The 8,911-nt window shown below is 59.1% G+C and overlaps 1 long non-coding RNA gene across 2 annotated transcripts; it reads left to right on the top strand.

The window, feature by feature from the left end:
• Positions 1-1,270: 1,270 nt before the first annotated feature.
• LOC136323133 (uncharacterized) lies at positions 1,271-8,441 on the top strand. 2 transcript variants are annotated; one of them, XR_010728921.1, is made up of 4 exons: positions 1,271-1,448; positions 1,536-1,655; positions 3,734-3,891; positions 7,969-8,441. It is a non-coding gene; the product is annotated as an uncharacterized lncRNA (long non-coding RNA). The 2 variants fall into 2 exon arrangements; XR_010728920.1 differs by lacking the exon at positions 7,969-8,441 and adding an exon at positions 4,410-5,026.
• Positions 8,442-8,911: the final 470 nt, after the last annotated feature.

The raw sequence follows: 8,911 nt of genomic DNA, 5'->3' as shown, positions 1-8,911 counted from the left end.
GCAGGGCAGGGCCACACCTGAGGGTAAGGAAGTGGGGGCAGGGCACACAACCCACACACCCTGATGGTTGGGTGCATTCCTGGCCCAATGCAGAACAGGACTGTGGGTGGTGGTACTGCGGGCAGAGCGCTGAGTCACCACAGAGGAATGGGAACCATGGCAGGAACTCGGCACCGGCACCGAGCTCAGGATAGGCTCCCTGAGTTCAGAGACAGCAGCACCTCCCCTGTCCAGACCCCTCCTGCCTCCTGCCCCTCAGGGGGCAGGGTGGGCCTGACCTGGGGTGGAGTGTCAGGGTCTTATAGGCCCGAGCCCCGGTGCTGGAGGCTGCAGACCACAAGTCACCCTCCTGTCCACTGAGCTCTGGTTCCTGGGGGGTGGGGGGACGAGTTTCCTCATGACCCCAGAGGGGGCCCCACAGCTTGGGTGGGGGTGCCAGGTGAGCCAGCCCCCTTTACCTCTTCCCAGGTTCAGAGGCAGGGGTGCAGTGTGAGCTGTGCTCAGACACCCATGTGTCTGCGAGATCAGCAGCATTGCAGTGCGGGACCTCAGGGTTCCATGCTGAGTGTCTTTCTATCGGGTGGCTGGCTGACAGTGGCTGATGGCTGACGTGGAGAAGTCCCCAGCACTGCTGGTGGGGATGTCATGGGGTCAGGGGGTCTACACCTTTGCCCCTCCCCCATGTGTGTGCCTGTGCCTCTGTCCTGTCCCCGAGCCAGGGCCCCACTCAGGGGCCCAGTCTTTCTCTGAGGACCTCAGGTGATGATGCTCCATACAGACCCTCTGCCCCTGACCCACCATCGCTGGGTCTCGCCTACACCCCGTCTGTGTGTTCCCACAGAGGCTTCTCTGGACGGTGGCCTGGGCAGGAGAAGAGCCGCCGACTTGTGGTTTCTGGGACGTACCAGTTCAGGGTTTCGGCCCGGCCCTGGAGTCCCTCCCTCCTAGGCAGGTGAGTCAGCTACTCTAACCTGGGCCTGAGGTGGCCACCTCCCCACTGCACTGACCTTGGTATCCATCTTGCCCCACCTGAATGGCTCCCACCCACAGCCCTTGGAGTCCTCTGCACCCTGCCCTCTGAGGCTGCTTTGAGCAACACCCCCACTCCACTGAGACCCCGCCTGGCTCCCTCCTGCCTGTGGAGGAAGACAGAGCCGTGGACCTCAGATATTATTTTTTCAGTTGCAAAATGGGTCTTCTGGGAGAACCACCTGAGCCCTAGGACTTCTGGGGGAAGATGTAGGTGTCAGGGAGGTAGGTGCCCTGCGTGCTGAATGGTGGTGGATACCTGGCAGGTGTCTCTCCCACCCTGTTCCACCAGAAGTCTGCCAACCTCTTCGCCTGCAGATATTGACACATGCTGGGCCCTGTGTCCCTCAGCTGGGTCAGGGCTGGCTGGGCAAGCACAGGGTGTGTGGTGGCCTGAACTGGCCTCGGAGAAGCTACAGGTATTACATCCGGACTGGGGGTGCCCTCCCAGATTGTGGGTCCCAGCTACTGGTGTCCCTCCTAATGCCTCTGCTTGTCATGCTCAGGCTCTGCCCACTGACACTGCTCCCACGTGGTTCTCTGAGGGCAGGGATGGGGAAGATGGCCCTTCTCCTATACCCATCTACAGATGGGGAAACTGAGACTCAGGACTGCAAAGTGTCCAGGTAGGCTCCAGCTGCTGGCTCAGGTTGGGCAGTACTGCCCAGCTCATAGGTAACAAAACTGAGGCTGGGGTCAACATGAGCTGGGGTGGGGGAGGAGGGAGAGCTAGGGGTAGGGGGAGGAGGGAGAGCTAGGGGTGAGGAAGGAGGGAGAGCTAGGGGTGAGGAAGGAGGGAGAGCTAGGGGTGGGGGAGGAGGGAGAGCTACGGGTTGGGGGAGGAGGGAAAGCTAGGGGTGGGGGGAAGAAGGAGAGCTAGGGGTGGAGGGAAGAGGGAGAGCTAGGGGTGGGGGGAAGAGGGAGAGCTAGGGGTGAGGGGAAGAGGGAGAGCTAGGGGTGGGGGAGGAGGGAGAGCTAGGGGTGGGGAGAGGAGGGAGAGCTAGGGGTGGGGGAGGAGGGAGAGCTAGGGGTGGGGGGAGGAGGGAGAGCTAGGGGTGAGGAAGGAGGAAGAGCTAGGGGTGGGGGAGGAGGGAGAGCTAGAGGTGAGGGAGGAGGGAGAGCTAGGGGTGGGGGAGGAGAGAGAGCTAGGGTTGGGGGAGGAGGGAGAGCTAGGGGTGGGGGAGGAGGGAGAGCTAGGGGTGGGGGAGGAGGGAGAGCTTGGGGTGGAGGGAAGAGGGAGAGCTAGGGGTGGAGGGAAGAGGGAGAGCTAGGGGTGGGGGAGGAGGGAGAGCTACGGGTTGGGGAGGAGGGAGAGCTACGGGTTGGGGGGAGGAGGGAGAGCTACGGGTTGGGGGAGGAGGGAGAGCTAGGGTTGGGGGAGGAGGGAGAGCTACGGGTTGGGGGGAGGAGGGAGAGCTAGGGTTGGGGGAGGAGGGAGAGCTACGGGTTGGGGGAGGAGGGAGAGCTACGGGTTGGGGGGAGGAGGGAGAGCTAGGGTTGGGGGAGGAGGGAGAGCTACGGGTTGGGGAGGAGGGAGAGCTACGGGTTGGGGGAGGAGGGAGAGCTAGGGTTGGGGGAGGAGGGAGAGCTACGGGTTGGGGGGAGGAGGGAGAGCTAGGGTTGGGGGAGGAGGGAGAGCTACGGGTTGGGGGAGGAGGGAGAGCTAGGGTTGGGGGAGGAGGGAGAGCTAGGGGTGGGGGGAGGAGGAAGAGCTAGGGGTGAGGAAGGAGGGAGAGCTAGGGGTGGGGGGAAGAGGGAGAGCTAGGGGTGGGAGGAAGAGGGAGATTAGGGGTAGGGGGAAGAAGGAGAGCTAGGGGTGGGTGGCTTGGAACCCAAGGCTGGGCCTGGGCTCAGTCCAGGACTGGGAAACTGGGCAGGAAGCCTGGGGGTATCCCCACAGGTGGGTGCTGTGCCAGTTTCCTGGTAAGGCACCATCAGGAGGGAAGTTGGGATGTCTCTTGTGAGGTCAAGAGGGTGGGGTGTAGAGGCTGGAGTAGAGGGGTTATGCAGGCCCGGCCAAGAGTGCCTAGAGAAGCAGTCTCAGAAGAGGAGGGCCTGCTGGGACAGTGCATAGTGGGCAGGAAGGAGCCTGCTCTGTGGGCAGGAGGGGCAGGCTAGGCTGAAGAGGGGCAAGGAGGGTCTGCTCTCTTGAAGTCCACCTGCCAGGACCCTGGGGCTCCCAGTACAGATGACAGTTGTCTGCCTGGGTGTAGAGCTTCTCAGTGTGTGTTGGGGGCAGCATTGGTCAGCCTAGACGCTGTGCCCTCAGGAGGCTGGAGTAGGGTGGGCCATTGGGGCAGCACACCAGACAGGCCCAGCCTTGACTGGCTCGAGCGCCTGGAGGGTACTGGCCAGGCTTCCCTGGGACGGAAGGTAGGGTGGGCAGAGCCAGGCAGACCACAGAGCTGGGTCTTGGCCTCCCAAGTACCTACACTTATGTCTCTGGCAGCACCCAAATGTCTGCCCTCCCCCACACCCAGTGACCCAGACTTCAAATCTCTGGTGCTGCTGGTCCCTGCTCTGCCACCCAATGCTGGGCAGGCATTCCTCTGTTTTTCCTGCCTCCTAGCAAGGTCCCAGATCACCTGCACATGTGAACACATACATACACACACACACACGCAAACACACATGCCCGCACATGCACCTGGTCAGACCGGTTCTATTTGGTTGGCTCTTGGCTTACATAGGGCCCCTCCCCCAGGCCCAGCCTCAGTTTCCTCACCTGAAGCCCTTTTGGAGCTGGGCCCTGGAGGAGTCTCACAGCTGGCAGAAGTGAGGAGCAAGAAGAGGTTGTGAAGTCCCTCAGGTGCAACAGCCACCTCAGCTACCTCCTCCCCTGCATGTGGGCCCATCCAACCGGTAAGGCACTCATCCTTGACCCTCAGCCTGAGGGGACGAGTAGGGGATTCTGAGGGTCCTGAGTAGCCAGGTACCCTACACGCTCCATGGCAGCCTCCAACCGGGTGCTGACGGAGACCGACTACTCAGTTATGTGGTCAGCTGGTCAGATTACTTACCCATCAATAGCACAGCCTGAACCAGCCCCCACATCCCACCCTGCTCCCCGTGTCCCCCCCGGTTGATGGGGATACCTGTTCCCTTGGGCTTGTCCGAGAGACACCTAGGGAAGCTCTGTGCTCCTGGCTGGACAGTGTGGGCATCAGCGTGGGCAGGGTAGAGTGTATAGTCATGCATGGCGACGAGGGTGTGTGTGCATGGATGGGTGTTTGCAAGCCCATGTGTGCCAGTGTGAGGATGGCGAGTGTGAGGATGCCTGAGGGCCCACATGGGTGCTAAGTCATGACCTAGAAGGACCCATGTGGACTCGTATGGACCCATGTGCATTGACCAGTGCCTGTATTCTGCTTGACCAACAGGCCTGGGAGCTGATCTCCTCACAAGGGTGCACGTGGCCCTCCTTGAACCCAACTTTCCACTGGTAAGTCCAGTAGCCTGGACACTCAGACAGTTGCAGCTCTCATGGCCTGTGACCAACCTCCCCCACAGGCCTCAGCTGGCCACCCCCCCACCAGGAGAGCAGAGTAGCCCAATGAGCAGCGTGCCCAGCCCTGGGCCTGACAGCCAGGACGAGGGCCCACACCTGCTCCCACAACCCTTAGACAACACTCAAGCTATTCTGTACCATGGACCACCCTCCCGGGACCCCTCTGACGGGAAACCCAACCCTGCGGCCCAAAAGGCTTTTTGCTGTCTAGACCTCCTCCCTGGGATGGTTGGTGGAGAGGGTCTCAGCCCTGGGGACACCTGGTCTGGCGAATCAAGCTCAAAAACCTGAGCTAGGCTCATCGAGTAACCTTGACCCTCAGCCCTGGAGACCTGGGCCCAGAGGGCGGCAGGGGTGTAAAGTCACAGTGCGGGCAGGAGAAACCAGGATGGCGGCAGGCTAGGGAGACTTGGGGCAGGGAGTGTGGTGGAGGGGCAGTGGATGGCCCAGGTGAGAGGATGACGGCAAGGGGCAAGATGGTTGGGAGCGTAGGAGGTGTGGACAGGGTGGCGGTAGTGGAGGCAGGCAGTGAGGGGGGGTCCGTGGGGGGGTAGTGTGTGTGGGTTGCTGGTTGGGGGTGGGGTGAACCACAGTGAGAGCTGGGGTCACCCAGGGACACAATAGGCCCTTGTGCTGGCTCTAAGCACCCTGAGCAAACACACACCCTGTGTCGCTGCACATAGTGTCCTGGGACTGGCAGGCATGGCGCTGGGCCAGGGGCAAAGCAGTTCTTGCCTGTGGCCCCAGGTCCACTTAGTGTGCCCTGCTGGACTCCTGCCCTGCTGTGGCCACTCCATAGTCCAGGTGTCCCTGAGGCCCCTGGCCCTCGCAGGAGTCTCTCTCAGAAGACAGCCATGGGCTCTATCACTCAGCCAGTGTCCCAGGGCCTGGCCATCGTGGCCCTACAAAGCAATTGAGACCCACCCACAGGCCAAACACCCTAGCAAGAGCCCCCCACCCCGGGTAGCACTGGCTCACCTAGACACCCTGGTCTGTGCCCTGGAGGGCAGGAGCAGTGGGCAGACAGGCTGCAGGCTCAAACCGAGGGCTGGTGGGCTGCATCCTGGCCCAATGTGTGGGATGGGCACAAGGCTGAGCACCTTCTCTTGGCTCACAGCCGTGGGGGCAGCCAAGAAAGAGGCCTGGCCCTCCCCACCCACACCCAGAGGTGGTATCGGAAGCTAGGAGGGACCACAGCTGACCTGGCTCTCCGAGGGTAGGGCTGCACATTAAGATTGCAGTTGGGGTCAAGCCCCAGGTCAGTCTGGGTCTGCAGCTGGGGCACCTCTATAGGGGGGTGTTTCATAGGTGCCAGCCATTGTGGCAAAGTGGGCTGCATGGCCCAAAGGGGCCCAGCAAGGTGCAGTTTCAAGCCCAGATCCAACCTTGGACAGGTAATAGCTCCAGAACCTACTCTGGAGGCTGGTAGGGCCCCAGAAGGGGTCATTTGCATGACAAATGGGTTCCCTGGTAGGTGGCTGGTCAGGAAGAGGAAGAGCGTCCAGGCCTATATGTGCGTGTATGCATGTGTACACATGTATGTACGTATGCATGCCAGTGGGACTGTAGGCCCGACCACGCTCTGCAGGGACACACAGCATCCAGCCCGCATTGGACTGTGCAGCTACCCCGGGCAAGGCCATCCTTGCAGACTGGATCTCCCACACCTGTGCCCCTCAGGCCTGTATCCCCAGCTGCAGGGAGGCCCTACCCCAGCTAGGCCTTAGAGCATTTCCTCATCTGTTAGCAAGACCTCGCCCAGGCCAGAGATGTCCCTGCCCAAAGCTGCCATGTCCCTACGCCCTGGTGGTGTTTCTGCGGGTCAGCGACTCGGCCAGGCCTTCCCTCACAGGGCCACTGCCGCTGTCTGTGGGCCTGCAGGGCTGTGAGGCAGGCGAGGGGATTCTGAGCAGACATCTCACAAATTCTCAGTCCCCAACTTCTGGGATGGGCTAGACCGGGCAGACCTGGCCAGACGAGGGAGGTGAGAAGGTGGGGAGAGTATGAGTGCGCGGGTGGAGGCAGGACCCGGGGAGACCCAGGCTGGGGAGGATACCTGCCTGGCTGGGGCACCTGGTGGGGGAGAAGGTAAGCCCAGATGGGATGTCACTGGGAGGCAGTCTGGCTAGGGGGTGTGGCCAGATAGGACTGGGGGACCTATGGGGAGGTAAAGTCCCTGCTGAGTTTCTGGGGAGAGTGGGCTTGGCACTAGGGCCCACCATCCTGCCAGCTCCCTCCTCTCTGCTGGCCCATCTGATGTGAAACACAGGAACAGAGTGACTGTAATCCTTGCTGGTGGAAGAGCCCTGCTACCCGCACACCCTGATAAACAGTGGATGCGCCCTGGCCGGTCCGCTCAGTGGATAGAGTGTCAGCCTGGCGTGCCGACCCTCTGGGAGCAACCATCTGCTTCTCTTTCCCTCCTTCTCCCCTTTCTCTCCCTCTTCCCTTCCCATAGCCAGTGGCTCAGTTGACTCGAGCATCGGCCCAGACAGGGGGCTGCCAGGTGGATCCTGGTTGGGACACATGCGGTAGTCTCTCTATCTCCCCTTCTCTCACTTAAAAAAAAAAAAAGGCAACAAAGAACAAATGAAATCAATTTTAATGACTGATCTTATTTAGCTTGAAATCTCCAAAATATTATCATTTTAACATGCAGTCAATATAAACAGGCATCTGTGAGCCAGTTTACATGTTTTCTCCTGCTAAGTCCTCACCCCGCTGCACCTCCCACAGGGAGGACAGGCCAGGAAGGACCCCAAGGGGGTGGCGCAGCTTTGGGCCCTCACCGGGATCCCAGAGGCTGTTAGAAACGCAGAAGCCTCCAGAAATCCCACAGGATAGCCTCGTGATCCCAGGGCACCTTTGAGTTCCCAAGCCTGGGGCTTAATGGGCCTTGGAAGGTGATGAGGAGATATGCCCAATAATGTCTTTTTAAAAAAATACACATAATTTAATATTTAAATTGTTAAATGCAAAGTACACACTGGAAAGCACATAGCTTCAGTTTAACCAACAGTGAAGACACCAACAGTGCGTATCCACCCCCAGGTCACCCCTTCGGGTCTTCCCGGGGCCTCTGGGGCCCAACGAGCCCCCTCTGGCAACAGTTCTTATATTTACCACCTGTGTGTACACAGTGCGCCTTGTCAATGTGGCCCCACAGGACCCCTTCCCAGAACTGCATCCTGGAGGAACATGTACCTCCTAGCCCTGTGCTTGACCATGGCCACAGGATCAGTGCCTGGCCCCTCACTCAAAACGCAGGAAGAAGTGACCCCAAAGGAACTAAACTACGAAGTTTTCCCCTTTTCCCGTGGTTTCTTCCTCAACGCATCCTTTATTTCTTCTTTAATGTCATTCTAAGTAAAGAAACGTTAAATTTCAAGACCATCATCATGCACATAACCATTTGTCTCTGCACGGAGCAGGGCCAGTGTGGATGCAGATGTCAGAGTGTGGAGGCAGATGTTGGAGCGTGGAGGCGTCGCAGACACTGAAGTCGCCCAGCTTGTGTCGGCAGATCAGCTCATGGAGCTGTGCCTTTGGTTCTTGTCGGAACAGTGGAACGCAGCACCGAGGGGACCCAGCTGTTTTCATTTTTCATTGTGGTAAAACGCACTTCACATAAAATTTGCCATTTCCACATTTTTCAGTGCTCAGCTCAGCAGCATTATTAGCTACATTCACACTGTTGTGCAACCGTCACCACCACCATCTCCTGAGCTTTCTGTCTTCCAAACTGAAACTATCTCCAGTAAACACTCTGTCCCCATCCCTTCCCCCAGTTCCTGGCACCCACCCTCCTAATGCCTGTCTCTTTAAATGTGACTCCCTGGGATCTCATATACCTGAGTCCTATAGTACTTGTCCCTTTGTGACTGGCTTATGCCACTGAGCACTATGTCCTCAGGTTCATCCATGTTGGAGCAAGGGACAGGATTTGCTTCTTTTTAAGGCTGAATAACATTCCATTGTATGGACAGACCACATCTTCTTTAAGCATTCATCCGTCAATGGAAACTTGGGTTGTGTCCACCTCTTGTCTACTGTGAGTAACGCCACTGTGAACACCGGTGTATAGATACTTGTCTGAGTCCCTGCTTTCTGCTCTTAGACATATTCCCAGGAGTGGAGACCAGAGTGGGCGGTAACTCCATGTTGAGCATTCTGAGGGGCCTGCACATGGTTCTCCACGGTGGCTCAGCATCTCACACGCCTGTCTGCCGTGCGTGGGGTCCAGTGCCTCCGTATCCTCCTCAACACTTGGAGTTTTTCATTTTCTGGTAGTAGTCATTCTGGTGGGGTGAAGTGGGGTCTCAGGGTGGCCTTGATTTGCAGTGTCCCAGCTTTTCCTGTCCTTCTCACTCAGCT

The sequence above is a fragment of the Saccopteryx bilineata genome, chromosome 1 (assembly GCF_036850765.1).
Source record: "Saccopteryx bilineata isolate mSacBil1 chromosome 1, mSacBil1_pri_phased_curated, whole genome shotgun sequence".
NCBI classification, from domain to species: Eukaryota; Metazoa; Chordata; class Mammalia; order Chiroptera; family Emballonuridae; genus Saccopteryx; species Saccopteryx bilineata.
The sequence above is the reverse complement of the archived record's forward strand: the minus strand, read 5'-3'. Positions and strand labels throughout refer to the sequence as shown.